This window comes from Panthera pardus, unplaced genomic scaffold (genome assembly GCF_024362965.1).
Source record: "Panthera pardus isolate Hobbes unplaced genomic scaffold, ASM2436296v1 HiC_scaffold_13, whole genome shotgun sequence".
Taxonomy (NCBI): Eukaryota; Metazoa; Chordata; class Mammalia; order Carnivora; family Felidae; genus Panthera; species Panthera pardus.
The window spans coordinates 169,442,781-169,460,122 of NW_026526688.1; the positions used below are offsets into that span (position 1 = coordinate 169,442,781).

At 41.8% G+C, this 17,342-nt stretch overlaps 1 pseudogene; it reads right to left on the minus strand.

The window, feature by feature from the left end:
- Positions 1 to 3,349: 3,349 nt before the first annotated feature.
- Positions 3,350 to 3,450, minus strand: LOC128776805 (U6 spliceosomal RNA; annotated as a pseudogene).
- Positions 3,451 to 17,342: the final 13,892 nt, after the last annotated feature.

Consider the following 17,342-nt stretch of genomic DNA (forward strand, 5'->3'; position numbering starts at 1 on the left):
GAAGTGAAAGAAAAACAATGTTGGTGGGAGTTTACTAAGGATCAGGGAACTTCCTAAAGGCCACATAAGGGCACATAACTGGTCTTCCTTTGCCACTGATGGTTCAGGGTAATTGGGTGGATTCATCCTTAAGCAGGGAGATAGTGTAGACTCGTGGTTATAGACCAGCAGAAGACAAGAAAAGGATCATGGGTCTATGCGCTTTCCAGAGGGCTGGCCAGCCTGGGGTAGGGATTTAATTGCCTGGGGACCAGAGACCCTATACTGACCCTATACTCCACCTCCCTTCCTCTCTCGCTCTTAGTTTTTCATTTTTCTCAAAGGTTTGCTGAGTGAAAAGGAAGGAAAGCATTTTTGTCTGTGCCTCCGCCTAAAGAAATAAAGATCTACAAATCCTTGGAGACTGTAGGGTAGGAAGAGTGGAGGAAATGTGAAAGAAACCCAAGGGAGAAGTGAAAACTCGGGCCAAGAAAGTCAGGGGCCACTTGCACAGCCTCTTCTGGGGCTGTTTACCACACACGCTTTTCTTTTCTTATCATTTGGGGAATTTTTGTGATTTATTCTCTTTCATGGTGTTAATTCCCACACAAAGCATTCTGATGGAGTCTGATTTGAACATGATGCTCTAAAGTTCCAAGCTAGTTGTGTGTGTGTGTGCGTGCGCGCATGTGTGCACATTTCTTTAAGATTGTTCATTGTCGGGGCACCTGAATGACTCAGTCCGTTAAGCATCTGACTTCGGCTCAGGTCATGATCTCGTCATTGGTGGGTTCGAGCCCCGTGTCCCGCTCTGTGCTGACAGCACAGAGCCTGAGCCTGCTTCAGATTCTGTGTCTCCCCCTCTCTCTGCCCCTCCCCTGCTCGTGCTCCATCTATCTCTCAAAGCAAATAAATAATTTTTAAAAACTTTTAAAAAAATAAAATAAAATTGTTCATTGTCAAAAGGAGGGTGATATAGGTTCCTATATCTTCTTTGCCTCCTAAGGGTTTGGGCCACCAGAAGGTAATCACTAGCACTTCTAACTAAATTGAATATACTTGGAAAAGTTCTACGTGGAAAACAGAAACACAAAATTCATTTTAAGTTCATTTTTAATTGAGTTGCAGTGTGATTTAGACCTTGAACTTCTCCAGCCAGCCACATAACCAGAGAGACACGTCAAAGACAGGAATCCTGCGGCCCTCACCAAGAGCTGGAGGGGCCTAACATGTTCACCATAAAACAGACCTTTGCTAGATCAACCTTTTCCCTTGGGGATACGGCAGCTGAGGTTTGGTGTGGACAAGTGACTCAGTCGAAGGTCACTAGCGCTGACTTTCCCACGTATGCACTTTGCTGTTTCCGCATTTGTAGCCATTCTTGTTCTCCTCACACTTCACTAACCAGTATTTTATGCCTTCACAGAGCTCTGAAACTTCAACATTTTCGTAGTTGGAGCTGTCGGTTTTAATTAACTAAAAAAACTCTGATTGTGCCGGACATGGAGCCCGAGGTTAGGTTTGAAGGCCAGTAAATGCAAATGGCAGTTTCCCTGTCCCAAGGAGCTCTTCCTCTAGCACGAGGGATAAGATGTCCCCAGTAGCTGGAAGACGGGGCCGGGGTCCTTGCCATAGAAAGGCAGAGTCAGATAGATGGGGGTTCTGAGGAGAACTGCTTCCAAACGGGAGAAAGTATTCGTGGAGGGGGGGCGTTGGGCTCAGTCCCCCTGGGGAGTAACTGGAGATGTGACCGTGACCTAGAGTAAGGCAAGGAGGAGCCCCCCCATCCCCCCCATGAAGGAACAGAATAAAAGCCAGCTGTGAAAGGAGGGCACGAAGCCCAACAGAGTGCTCGTTTTCACTAGAGAACACTCTGTGTGAAGGGCCTCCCGAAGGCCCTGCAAAGCAACATGTAGGACAGTGTATTAGTCCTCGACGTTTGTTTGTTGCTACCATAACACAATTCCATAGACTGGATGGCTTAAACGACAGAAATTTACTTTCTCACAGTTCTAGAGGCTGGAAGTCCAAGATCAAGGTGAGGGCAGGTTTGGTTTCTCCTGAGGCCTGTCTCTGGGTCTTATAGATGGCCCCATACTTGCTGTGTCCTCACATGGGCTTTGCTCTGTGTGCAGGCACCTCTAGGGTCTCTTCCTCTTCCTCTCTTTTTTTTAAGTTTGTTTATTTATTTTGAGAGAGAGAGAGAATCCCAAGCAGGCTCCACACTGTCAGTGCAGAGCCTAACATGGGGCTCAGACTCACAACCAGCGAGATCATGACCTGAGCCAAAATGAAGGGTCAGAAGCTTCTCTGACTGAACCACCCAGTCATCCCTCTTCCTCTTCTTATAAGGACACCAATCATATTGGATTAGGGCCCCACTCTGATGACTTCAGTTAGCCTTAATCACCTCTCCAACAGCCCTATCTCCAAATACAGTCACATTCTGGGGTACCAGCAGTTAGGGCTTCAACATAGGAGTTCTGGAAGGACACAAATCAGCCCTAGCAACTCTGTATGATTATACTAGATTATACTAGATTCAAGATAGATTGCACTCTTGTAAAAGCCACCAGGCATTGGGTGGCTCAGTTGGTTAAGCGTCTGAAGCTTGATCTCAGCACATTGGGCTCCACACTGGGCATGAAACCTGCCTAAAAAACAAAACAAAACAAAACAAAACAAAACAAACAAACAAACAAACAGCTACCAGGCATTAATATAGCCTATAAAAACAGGCTACACATTTCCCTCCCACACATTTCCTATGAATCTTTTATTTAAGTATAAAGATTAAAGGCAGAGGTCCAAATACTGCATAAAAACTTAAGAAAACAAACCTGCATTTCTACTTCTAGGAATTTACCCAAGAGAAATACAAAACATATGTCTGCACAGAGACTTGTCCACAAATGTCCATGATAGCATTACTCATAAGAGTTAAAATGTGGAAACACCCCAAATATCCAACTGATAGCCTATAAACAAAATGTGGTATATCCATACCATGGAATATTATTCAGCCATAAAAAGAAATGAAACATGGATGTGTACTACCATGTAATGAATCTTAAAAACATTATGCTGAGTTAAGCCAGGTGGAAAGGGCTACATACTGCATGATTCTATTTATGTGAAATGTCCAGAAAAGATACATTTGTAGACCCAGAAGGCATATCTGGGGTGGCCTGGGGCTGGAGAAGGGAGTGGGGACTGATGTAAGTGAGCCCAAAGGAATGTTTTAAGATAAAGGAGAAGTTCTAAGCCTGGATTGTGGTGACGGTTGCACAACTCCATAAACTTATTTTAAAAACACATTGAATTATATACTTACAATGGATATATTTCATGGTATGCAAATTCTACTTCAATAAAGCTGGAAAATATTTGCACACCATCCTTGTGCGGGGGGCCATGTTGACCTTCTCTTTATTATTCCAATTTTAGTATACATGCTGCCGAAGCAAACACAATAAAGCTTAATTAATAAACATTAACAAACATTAAAAAACATTAATAAAAACTACATAGGAGGAATTGAAAAAGTCACACACACAAAAATAAAATAAACTTCAAAAATTTCCTGTCATTGGGCAGGAGAGTGTATGCCTTCCATCCATAGTCTGCGGTAGGAAAAAGCTAACCCCCTATCTCAAGTGAGTTCTTGGTTCTGTACGGTGTGGGGTAGAGGAAGGGGGAGAACTTTGCAGCCCCAGGGGGTAGTGTATGCTGTTTCCCCTCCACTAACCAGTTCCTGGTAACAGTAACCCTGGAAGGGGCCTCAAGGGCCACCTTGTGCAAACCTCTCATTTAATTGAAGGTGGAGTTGGGGCTTGGAAAACTTCATATAAACTGAGTTGCTCAGGAACCACAGGTCAATGGAGTCTATGTCAGGTGCCCCAGTTCTTACTCCAGTCATCCATTGGGCTGTCTCTTCTTATCTCTTAGCCTTTCTCAGCCTCAGTTATCCCACCTGCAAAATGGAGACAGTAATATCTACCTGTTTCACAGAGTCATATGAAGATCCAATGAGATCAATAATGTGGACATGCTTTCAAAAATAGAAATCCCTCTACTAATGTAAAGTGCTGTTGTAGTCATATTAGCAGGTAAGTCATGGGTCAGTCTAGCTCAGAATCCAGACCAAAGATCTACAAGACTATACGCTTCCAGGAAATGCATTCGTCTGACCTGATGTGAGCATGGATCTCTGGTTAAAGCTGCTCCCCAGCATCATGAGGGGGTGGGGGTGGGGCAGTTTGGGCACCATTCCTTTAATTTTCCAGAACATTCTCATTCCAGAACACCATTATCTTCCTGCTGTCTATCCATGACACTTTAATTATTTCAATGGCAATGAAATTTAGTCTGTGTGCATTCAACTATGATTACTCAAGTAACAACAATGGAAATGAAGATTTGATTTAGGTATCTATAACCTAAAACTTATTTATTTTATTCCCCTCCTTTGAAAACTTACCCATTTCTGTTGGGACCCAAGAAAGGGCCCTCTGTGTCTAACAACACCCAGGAATCCCCAAGACTGTAAGCTAAGTGTATTTTTGAATATTAATCTCTGCTAAAGGACTCTCTCAATCCAACACCCTTCCCTGAGCCTCCTACCACCCACACAGGGGCGGATCTCACTAGGAACCCACAGCAAAATGAGAGCCCAGCAAACCAGTCGTCATTACTGGCCCAGGAAAAACACCAGGTGCAGAGCCCAGCACAGAATGTGATCTGAGAAAACACTTATAAATCAAGCAGGTCCCAGGGAGTGAAAGTACAAGTTAGTAAAAAATAACAACAAAGTGACCATGAAATGTTAAATCAGATCAACCCAACAGCAAGCTAATTACTGGGGCCTCTATAGAAAACCCAGGGTGAAGACTGACATTAAGTCAGGAAAAAGCTGGAGAAGCATTCTCACCTCCCACATCCCGTTACTTTTCATACATTAGGAGGATTGGTCCTTTAATTATGATATTTGTTTCAAATGTTTTCTCCCAGTTATCTTATGACTTTGTCATGATTTTTTTTATTTTACCATGCAAGTATATTTTATTTCTAGGTAGCTTGAATTATCAGTCTTGTTGCATCTGAATTTTGAGTTGCATTTAGAAAGGATGTCCTCATACCTATAAGAGAAAGTTAGCCAGATTTTCTAACACTGAGGGGTTTCATTCTTGATCCAGCTGGAGTTTATTCTTACATACAGCTATCCTGTGGTCCTCACAATGTTTATTAAAAATCTATTTTTGCCTGGGGTGCCTGGGTGGCTCAGTCAGTTAAGTGTCTGACTTCGGCTCAGGTCACGATATCGCGGTTCATGAGTTCAAGCCCCACGTTGGACTCTTTGCTGACAGCGCAGAGCCTGGAGCCTACTTCAAATTCTGTGTCTCCCTCTCTCTGCTCCTCCTCTGCTCACACGCAGTCTGTCTTTCTCCTTCTTTCTCACTCTCTCTCTCAAAATAAATAAACATTAAAAAAAATCTATTTTTGCCTTAGTCAATGGAGATGCTACCTTTATTGTGTATTATGTTTCCACATATATTTGGGTCTATTCTTTAACTTTCTATTCTATTCTATTCCAATGGTCTATCTACTCATGCGTCAGTATCACGTTGTTTTAATTTCAGAGGCTTTATAATAAAGTACATTGTAATATCTGGTAAGTAGCTCTTTTCCCCCAGTGTTTTTCCAACTATTCTTGCAAGTTTTGTTTTGTTTTTCTGTATGAACTTTACTATCAACTTGCATAGTTCCAGGAAAGGGTTTTAATGGTATTTTTGTAGGGATCACATTAACTTAGAAAGACCTGGTGTCTCTATGACATTTATGATACTGAATCATCCTATCTAAGAACAGGGATTTCCTTCCATTTAAGTTTACTTTTATATCTTTTTAGAGTGTTTTTATTTAATTTTTTTAATGTTTATTTATTTTGAGAGAGAGGGAGATAGAGGGAAAGAGATAGAGAGAGAAAGAGAGAGAGAACGTGAGTGGGGGAGGGACAGAGAGAGAGGGAGACACAGAATCCAAAGCAGGCTCCAGGCTCTGAGCTGTCAGCACAGAGCTCAACGTGGGGCTCAGACCCATGAACCGCAATATCATGACCTGAGCCAAAGTCAGACACTTAACTGGCTGAGCCACCCAGGTGCCCCTTAAAAGTGTTTTAAAGGTTTTTTTTCCCTTATAAAATCTGCACATTTATGTCTAAGTGTTATATCTTTTTTGGTGTTGTTACAACCCATTACTTTCTGAAGCCAAGCTGATCCAGAGACTTGATTTTGGGTTCTAAAAAATTCCCAATTTTCTTTTCATTTCCCTTTGCCTTGCCCAGTCCGCAAGTCTCACTGGCCTGACTTGAGTGTATGTCCATTGACCACGCTGGGAGAACAAGAAACAATAGTAGGTCTAGAGTTTAAGACAGGATGACATAGGACAGTGGTGAATAAGGTCTTTGGGTCTTAGCAAGAAAGAATTCACATCTGTCTGGGGGCAAAGATAAGAGTCACGGGTCTCTCACATATTTAAAAATCTAAAACTGGATTTAACTCGTCTGCTTTTCTCAGTCAAGTAAACTCTATCAATCTTCATGACGTCTTAGACAATCTTCTAAATCCTCTTTCCTCTTCTGGGTCTGATATAATACAGTATACTTATGACTAATAGTATTGAGTTGATAAATCCCTTCTATAAATTCTCCCTTCTTAATATTTCCCTAATACTTTCATGATCCAAACTCCATGTGGCCACAGAAATCTCCGGTAGATAGTTGTCTCCAAGACTATCTGTAAAACCAGGTGAAAGGCAGGCCCTGTGAATTGTGGTACACATCTCAGACTATACATTTCTGTCAGATTTCAGACTTGGGGTCTCTAGATGGTTTTCTCAGGTTGGTACATGGTCCTGCTGAAAGCAATCAATGGTTGGATTTTACTCCAGACCAGCCTGCTCTCCTTTCAACCAAAGCTTCTTTACCAATGGTACTTTTTTTTTAAATAGATGTTTATTTATTTATTTTTGAGAAAGAGAGAGCATGCACGCACACAAGTGGGGGAGGGGCAGACACACACACACACACACACACACACACACACACACAGAATCTGAAGCAGGCTCCAGGCTCTGAGCTGTCAGCATAGAGCTCAAAGAAGGGCTTGAACCCACAAAACCTAAGCTGAAGTCAGACGTTCAACTGAATGAGCCACCCAGGCACCCGTTCAATGGTACTTTAATTCCTTAGACCCAAAGAGGACTAAGAAATCTAGACAAATCATAGGAAATGCAATATTGAAAAAGCCATTTGACACCTAAGGCAATTGGAGACTCTGAGCTTTTGGTAAGAATAAGAAGGAAAACCCCTGCTGGGCTCTCTCACCTCTTTCTCCACCAGTTTCACTATTGAAACTCCTAACACCCCTCAAGGTCAAGCTTAACTGTCACCTTTGGTACATAATTTTTCATGAAACTCCTTACCTCCCAAAGATGTAATTGCTCCCTCATCTGTTTTCCTATTAAATTTTAAGCATGGTCTATGATCATTTTAATCACATTTTATTACAGTTCTCTCTTTATTTGTTTATATCTCTGTCTACCAACTAGGCTTCCGATTCTTGGAGGGCAGAACTATATTTCATTCATCCCAGTATCCTCTAGATCTCATAATTTAATTGGATTAAACTGACCAGAGCAAGAGATTTGAACTCTTTTGCTCTATTCACTGTTTGAGATCTATTAGTCTCAGCCTCAGCAGTAAGGAGTGCTGCATTTCACCCAGCTCACATTCACACCAGGAGACCCCAAACAGAGTTCCTTGGTGAAGGTACGCCATGTTCTTCAAAGCCCGTCTCCCTTTCAGCCCACTGATGAACTCTTTATTGGTAATATGTGAATGGGTATGAGGACTAAATAAGATAATTCATCTAAGGCACTTATCAGTGAATGTTAATTAAAATATTAGTGACTTTATACTACACAGACTGATGGAAACTTGGATGACAAACTATAGAGCTACTAGTGAGAGAAATTCCTTAGTGAATTGCTTTGTGATCCAACAACAGTTTCCCATCTTTTTTCCACCCTTACATAAAAGATAAGGGGCATATTGCCAGGGCCATTCCTATGGAATGGCATGTAGATAAGATACATACAAATTATAGGCAACTTCAGGTGTATATGCTGGAACTTTCTACCTCCTTTCCCTACATCTCAAGAAAGCTTACTGGAATGTCTGTGATTAAAAATGACAGCGTTTTTTTTTTTTTAACAATGTCTATTCTTATTATTTGTTTAATGCACAAAACTCAGTTCTTCATTGTTACTAATAAATTATTCCAGCATACCTCTGTTTTGACTCCCCAGTATTTTGTGAAACCCAGTTGCTAAGATCCATTATTATAAATCCCAAGGGCACAAGACTGACCATTGTCACACTGTGAGATGTTCACAAACTCTTCTGCTAACCATATAATTATGAAAAGTGGGCTCATTGTGGCTCCTAGGTGGCTCAGTCGGTTAAGCGTCCAGCTCTTGACTTCGGCTCAGGTCATGATCTCACAGTTTGTGGGTTCGAGCCCCTCATCGGTCTCTGCGCTGACAGTGTGGAGCTTGCTTGGGATTCTCTTTCTCCCCTTCTCTCTGTCCCTCCCCGACTGGTGCACGCACTCTCTCTCTCTCTTTCAAAATAAATAAATAAACTTAAAAAAAAAAAGTGGGCTCATCTGTGCTATCAGAACATTCTCACGGATAGTCATGACACAGAATGAAACTGCACTATCTCCGAAGATATTTTAAAGCTCAGCATCCTGGCAGGAAAGAGAGGGCAAATACAAAAAAGGAGATAAAACCGAGTTTGATGCAGGCTCTATTTATTTACCATGCAGGTTTAAGGGAAATCAGCAAGTGATGGTAAAACACCCAGGTGCTAGAATCAACAGGAAGTTACTATGACCTACTTGAAAGAGACAGCAGGAAATCAGCCATGAACCCAAAGAGAGCTGTTGCTGTTGGAAGAGGCTGCCTACAAGATGCAGCCACTGACAAGCCCTGGCCCGGCAGGCAGTGAGCCAGGGGAATAAATACTGGAAGGTCTTTACTTTCTCCTGCCTGTGCCTTCCATTGGCCAAACCTAACGGGAATGCACAGGGCATGGGCCGTGGATGCAGTCTGTAAAGGCCAGTCTTCTTGGACAGAGAACAGGGTAAGGGATGCAAAGTGTATCCAGAGGGACAAACAGGAAACATCCAGCACTATTGCTGACGAGCTCTTTTCTTCTTGATTCTGCACTGTGATTTCTAGCCTGTTTGGTGGGCAGTGGGGGGAGGGGGAGAGAAATGGATAAGATTTGAGTCATTTTCTACTTGGTCTAAAGGAGAAAGCACTTTTTTTGCCAGCAAAACTAGAAACAATAGACTCACAAGTGTGCAATTAAATCCTGGAAATACGTGGCTTTTCATCTCCATCTTAGATAAAAAGAAATCTCAGCTATGCCTTTCCCGGGCCATTTTAATTAACTTTATCAAGAAAGTTCTAAATGTCTAACTCCCTTTATCTTCCTTTTCAGAATATCAATTGGGCAGAATGTGAAGATAAAACTTAACAGAATTTACAGTGAGGGGGAAGGGGAAAAAACTGAAAAAACAGAAAAATTACAAGGGTTTTTTTTCACCCTCTTCCTTTTTAATTCTTGTTGTACTTAGTAGGATTCTGATGGCTGACAGGACTAAAAATTCTGTGTGTTCACTCTGATGACACGTCTCCTGCTCCAGCTGGAATCCTTCTCAGAGAAACACGCAGAGATCAGGATGACCCTCTTTAAACGGACAGGTGGGGCCTCCATTTTCAGTGCAAGCTAGCTCAGCCGACAGTTTTGAGAGGATACCAAATTTTTCCTCTTTTTAATATAATACTTTTCTTGATTATTAAAATGACAATTTATCCATGTTAATTAGATATAATTTGAAAAATACGAAAGATACAAAAAATACAAATATAAAGAAAAAAATGGAAGCCATGCATATCCTTATCTAACAGTGGAAACTCTTGTTAATGTTTTATTATATTCCCTTTCACTCTTTTTTCTTTTTTTTTTATTTTTTTTATAGTTTTTTCTGATTTATTATTTTTTTTAATTAATTTATTTATTTATTTATTTAATATATGAAATTTACTGTCAAATTGGTTTCCATACAACACCCAGTGCTCATCCCAAAAGGTGCCCTCCTCAATACCCATCACCCACCCTGCCCTCCCTCCCACCCCCCATCAACCCTCAGTTTGTTCTCAGTTTTTAACAGTCTCTTATGCTTTGGCTCTCTCCCACTCTAACCTCTTTTTTTTTTTTTTTCCTTCCCCTCCCCCATGGGTTTCTGTTACCTTTCTCAGGATCCACATAAGAGTTTCACTCTTTTTTCTATACATTTTTTTCCCAGATAGGCATTACACACTGCAGGCAGATTTTCAGTCCTTCTTCATTATAATGAATATAATAGAACAATATTCCCCAAGTTATCAGGTAAACTTCAAAATAATAAAATATAAAGACCGCATAACATTTTATGTATGGGTGATGTCTTAGTCTATTTGGGCTGCTATAATAGAATAGTATAGACTGGGTGGCTTAAGCAACGAACATTTATTTCTCACAGTTCCGGGGATTGGGATTCTAAGATCAAGATACCAATATGGCTGGGTTCCAGTGAAGGCCCTCTTCCTGGTTTACAGACTGATGCCTTTACCTTGTATCCTCCTATGGTGGAGAGAGAGAGAGCTAACTCTCTTCCTCTTCTTATGAGGGTACTAACCCCATCAGAGGGGCTCTACCTTCATGGCCTAATCACCTCCCCAAAGCCCCGCTGCCTAATCCCATCCTACTGGGGCTAGGGTTTGAACACAGGAATTGAGCGGTATACAAGCACATAGTCCCCAACAAATGGTTCGATCCCCATGTATTTAACCATTCCCCTATTATTGAACACTTCACTTTTTCCAATTTAGGTTTATCCAGTTTCCTTATTATGAATAAGACTACAGTGAACACCATTCACAATTTTTTTTAACCTATAAATTTCTGAGAACAAATTTCTTGAAGCAGAGCTAGGAAGTTAAAGTTTCACTTCCGATCTTGCCAAACTGCAAACCAAAAAGATTGCACTAGTTTACCTTTCCACCCACAGGATGCAAGAGTGCCCGTTTTTATAGAACCTGGCTGACACTGAGTCCTGGAATTTACTTTTATCTCTGTTAAAGGTGTTTTGTTCTTTTAATGCACATTTCTTTGTTTGGTGAGAGCGGACATTTTTTCACACATCCGTAGGCCATTTAACTCCCTTCTTTGTGAATTGCCTGTTCCTGCAGTTCGGCAGCTAAGCTTTCTTCCAAATCTTTGTTCCTCTCCTGAGAATCACAAAACTTTATACAACTTTATTCCAACTCATTGAGTGTTTTCAGATGGTTGGTTGCTTTTAACAGAGTGAGTTGATTCCAAAAATGTCATTTCAGTTTGGTTTTTGACAGAGAACGGCTATATGCTCAGTTGAATGCTGCCCAGACTATTTTCCAAAACCATAACTAAAGTTATCTTAATTGTCTCTCTGAATATATTAAAATACACAGTAGCCTACAGTTTTTAGTTCATAAATCCAAAGCTCTTGGAAACACATTTCTTTTGTGGGCCTCTCTAGGCCTAATTAGGACTATATGATCCTTTTTAGGTACTGGGCAGAGTGAGAAAAAAAAATAGTTTGGTCAAGCATCAGCCTTTTGACGTGAGTTCTCAACTTGATATAAAGCCCAGAAGTGTTCCTGCAAATATGTTCTTGAGTGCCTGCGTGCTTCCCTACTGTTTCTATGGTAGGTGATGAGGAGATTGTTTCAATGCCTGGGCACCCCTTGTTGGGGCCGCTAGAAGTCAGTGAGCCCAAAGGAGGGATGGAGGAAGTCAATGGGAGTTAAGTACATGGAACCATTTCCCGGGAGATTTGACCAGTAGTAGCAAGTGGTATTCGTCCCGTGCTTTCCATTTAACAAAGCACTTTCTCCTACATCAGCCCATTTGATATCAGAACAACCACACGGGATGTTGGAAACCATCACCCTCCTTTTGCAGGGACAGTTAAATGACTTGTTCAAAGTCACACAGCTAGTTAGTGGTGGTTAGTGCTCAGACTCCTGGCTTCTGAGCCAGCTTCTGTCTGTAAATGTGGTTCCAACTATGTTCTTCTGGCACATGGCTACCTTGTTTACTGAGCACCCTTTAACAATGCAGTAGGATCATGGAACCAGAATAAAGAACAACAACGATGACGACAAAAGCCGGCACACAAGTTACAACCCTGATTGCCATCATACTCAATAGTCTGGAAAGAAGAAATAAGAGAGATTTATGCGATCTTTTCGATGAGAAGGGACATTCCTGGGTCTTTGCATACGCCTTTCATTATGTGATTACTCTACGAGTAATCATATTCGCTGTGCACTGTTGAAGGCTGTGACATCTCTTTCTTCTCTCGTTAATCCAGCTTGACCTTTCAAGGCGTTATAGTCATTTTTTTTTTGAGAGCGCACATGCGTGTGCAAGTGGGGGAGGGGCAGAGAGAGGGGGACAGAGGATCTGAAGTGGGCTCCACACTGACGGCAGAGAGCCCCATGCAGGGCTTGAACCCATGAACAGTGAGACCATGACCTGAGCCAGTCAGATGTTTAGCCGACTGAGACATCCAGGCGCCTCAGTCATTGTTGACTCTACAAAATGCTATTACGTGTGCTTAGCCAGAGCAAGCGAGTAGACAGCTGGATGAGAAAGCCTGGAAAACCACATCGCAGTGAATATGCGTCTTCTCCTGTAGGAGTCTACTGACCCTTCGCATCAGAATCACATTTGCCAAATTTGAGGGATTTCTGAGGCTGAAAACAAACATGAAAGGATATTTTTCCTGGACTTTGGGCCAATAGTGGCCCCAGTGGTAGATTTGGGAATTATTTCTTACAATTTGATCATTTTCACTGGGGATTTGGTTGCTTGATGGTGAAGTAAAATGAGCAACGTTTTGTTTTCTTTTAACATATATAGGTGCCTAAACATTGTGGAGCTTTCTGGGAGAAAATGAAGTTAGACTCTAAATCCCCGTCCTCATTACCAGGAAGACACAAAACAATGGACTGGTCTCAGCCCTACAGAGACCTTATTATTAGAACATACCATGTGGTTCCTATTCAGAAAACCTCACTCAGGATATCGGAATCCCCACCACAGCCTGATTGGAGGCCTCTGAATAAGCTGACACTGAAACCCACCAAAGCCACCCAGCAATGGGCATTTTCCCCCAGGGTTATTGTCTGTGTAAATGTAATTATTCAGGGATTACTAATACTCTGGAGCCCAGGCAGCTCTCCTCCTGACTGAGCACCATATAAAAGTGAGAGTATTGTTCCTATCACTTTTTTTTTGATGTTTATTTATTTTGAGAGAGAGAAAGAGAGTGTGTGCCCAAGTGGGGGGAGGGGCAGAGAGAGAGCGGGAGAGAGAATCTTAAGCAGGTTCCGAGCTGTCAGCACAGAGCCCGACAGGGGGCTCAATCTCACGAACTGTGAGATCATAACCTGGGCCAAAATAGAGAGCTGGCCGCTTAAATGACTGAGCCATCCAGACTCCCCTTGTTCCTATCACTTTTAAAGGAACTGATAAGCTATCTTAGTGCTGTGTGATAATCCAGGAAACACAACTCCAACCTCAAATAGAAATAAGGTGGAAGTCTGGGCAGCTCTGTTGTGGGTGGGGGACTGTGTAATTCCCTCCTGTTCCTCCTCCTATACCTTCCGCCGTGGTGAACGGCATCACCACCATCCTTCCAGAAAAGCCTCCGAGATGATGTCAGAGTGGGAATAAAACCCAGACTGTTATCCCTGTGCTCTTTCCATGTCATCCCCCTGTCTCCCACTAACCGATGGAGATTTTATCGGCCCTGACCAAAATACCTGCAACATGGAGTCTGTGGAATTTGCCCTGTCAAGTTCCAGGATTCTAAAACAAGAAAAATATCTCAGTAAAGGCATTTCTCTGCCATCCAATAGGAAGATCCACCTGTTAAGTCATACTACTCGTCTTCTAATCTAGAGCTTGGAAGCTAGGCCTCATCCCTGTGTGTAGGCATGTAGCCATACCACCTTGATGGGACAGTCAATAGCCTAGGCGGTAAGGCAGAAAAAACACTCCCTGACTCCCAAGAGTCCAACAGGCCAGCTAAATGCCGTCGAAGAACTGTGCAATTGAAAAGCAACTTCATCAAAGCTGGTCGTCTTCGGGCACGTGGCAAGAATTAAGTACTTTCTTGGGATATCATGGATAATTTATTTGGAAGAGCCAGAGTTATTCAGTCAACTTTGTGTCTGTTTTCCATTTATCCTAATATCTGAGGATAACATAAACATTATGAGCAAATTTTAAATTTGAAAATGTCTCTCCTGGCATTCAAAAACAGCCAACACATTAATGGTAATTTAAAAATTACACAACATTGGCAGTGTATCTGCACACTGCCCTTCTTCTGCTGACATCAGGTGGTTTCAAACTGCTACAATCCAAAGATAATGTACAGAGAACTATGAAATTTAGGGGTGCCTGGGTGGCTCGGTCTGTTAAGCATCTGACTCTTGATTTCGGCTCAGGTCACGATCTCATGGTCATGAGATCAAACCCTGCATCCAGCTCTGCACTGACAGTGTGGAACCTGCTTGGGATCCTCTCTCTCTCTCTCTCTCTTTCCGCCTCTCCACATGCTGGCTCTCTCTCTCTCTCAAAATAAATAAATAAGCATTTAAAAACTTAGATTTACATTCACACCACATACTTATTAGCAATGGGTGAGACAGGTTATGTTCTAAGTCCATAAATCTGTCTTTACTAAGTACTAGAAATTGCGCTAGGCTTTTCAATTAGATGACTTCATTAACCCCATGTTGTCTCCCTTTTAAGCCAGTTTGTCTTTTTTTATTTTTTTAAATATAATTTATTGACAAATTGGTTTCCATACAACACCCAGTGCTCATCCCAATGCCCTCCTCAATGCCCATCACCCACTTTCCCCTCTCCTCCACCCCCATCAACCCTCAGTTTGTTCTCAGTATCCAAGAGTCTCTTATGGTTTGCCTCCCTCCCTCTCTGTAACTTTTTTTTTCCCCTTCCCTTCCCCCATGGTCTTCTGTTAAGTTTGTCAAGATCCACCTATGAGTGAAAACATATGGTGTCTGTCTTTCTCTGATTGACTTATTTCACTTATCATAATACCCTCCAGTTCCAACCATATTGCTGCAAATGGCCAGATTTCATTCTTTCTCACTGCCAAGTAGTATTCCATTGTATATATAAACCATATCTTCTTTATCCATTCGTCAGTTGATGGGCATTTAGGCTCTTTCCATAATTTGGCTATTGTTGAGACTGCTGCTATAAACATTGAGGTACAAGTGCCCCTAGGCATCAGCACTCCTATATCCCTTGGGTAAATTCCTAGCAGTGCTACTGCTGGGTCATAGGGTAGTTCTTTTTAATTTTTTGAGGAACCTCCACACTGTTTTCCAGAGCGTAAGCCAGTTTGACTTAAGCATCTCACACTTGCATGTGACTGAGATCTGATTAATACAGTGCCTCAGAAAATATGTTAACCAAGAAAATTAAAAAATAAGTCTCTTTTGATTGTCTATTAAGTAGCTTTTACAACTGATCAAAGTATATGTCAATTTTATGATTACAATTTTCTGCAGTAAAAATTGGGGTTTTGAAGTTAAAAAAAAATAATTCTGCACATTTACGTATCATGATTATACTCTTTGAATCAAATGTTTATGGGGAGAAAAAGGAATGGAGAGGGACATCTCCATCAATCCAAAAAGGGTGGTTATTTGATTTCTTGGAAATTGTCTCTCTTGTCATTCCCCAAAAAACAACAGCACCTGTGCTAGAACATAAGGTTTTTCTCATCCCCTGCCCCCACTTAGTTCCCGTTCTGCTAATCTGTGATCAAATAACCCATTAACACTTTGCTTCATCCAGCAGGAAGAAAAGATAGATTTTTAAATCTTCCAACATTATTTAGCAAAAGCATAGCACACCTCTGCGTGTTTTTTACAATTCTGAATAACTGTTACAAGTAAAGCAATATTTTAATTTAGTGACTCAGGTAACCCACAAACAACTAACTAAGGAACATGTTTCAAAGATTCATTAGCCAGTCATGTATATGAAACCCAGAACATATTTTTCCCAAAAACATGATCTTGTCTTTGGTCTTTGGTGGATAGATTCCTAGGCCACCTCCCAAAGACTTCTTTACCCATAAGGAAGTGTATTTTAGTATGTTAGCTCCTAGTCCTTCAGAGGCCCCTAAGCCAGGTCCGGGGCTCCCCTCCACTGTAGTTAAAACCAAGTCACATCTCTGATCAGATGGCTTATCTCAGTTTACCCTCCTGTGAGGTGGATATATTGATATCTACCCTTTTAAGGAATAAACGAAATAATGGAAATAAAGCATTGAATATAGAGTTTGACTCAGAATACATAGTGACAATGACTATAATGGTGGTGATGACAAAAACGTTTGAGCCCTGGATCCCTCAGGAGCCAAAGGGTCTGAGAAGTTTCTCGTATCAAGTACACGTTTACATCGTATTGATTGAGAAAACCTATAAGGGCTGAAGTAACACAATCCCGGGTGGCTTAAAGAACAGCAATGTATTGTTGCAGAGTTCTGGAGGTTGGAGGTCCAAAATTAAGGCATCAGCCATGTTGGCTCCTTCTGAGGGCTGTGACGGAGAATCTGCTCTGGGCCTCTCTCCCCACTTCTGGTGGCCGTAGGTGTTCCTTGGTTTGTGGATGGCATTTTCCCTGCATCCTCACATTGCAGTCACTCTACTCGTGTCTCTCAAGTTTCCCCTTTTCATAAGAACACAGTCACATTGGATTAAGTCCTCCTAATGACCTTATCTTACCTCAACCCATCATTTGCAAAAACCCTATTTCCAAATAAGGTCCTATTCACAGGCACTAAGAGTGAGGATTTGAGCCTCTTTTTTAGAGAATTCAATTAAACCCATAACAGTAAGTAGGTGAAAGATTTCACTGGGCATCTCTCAGGGAGTGTTTTGATGGGCTTCATGATGGAGTAGGAGAGGAAGTCTCAGCGCCTCCACACCCATGAAGGGAGGAATGGGGTCCAGTGGAACCGTGGCTATCAGAGGAGAGCAGCAGTCTGGGATTTACCCATGTGAGATGGTGGTGATCCCAGAAACTGCTGGTACTTCTCAAAGCTAAGGCATATCACCCACCGTTTTACCCAAATAGCTCTCCAAACACAAGCCTCACG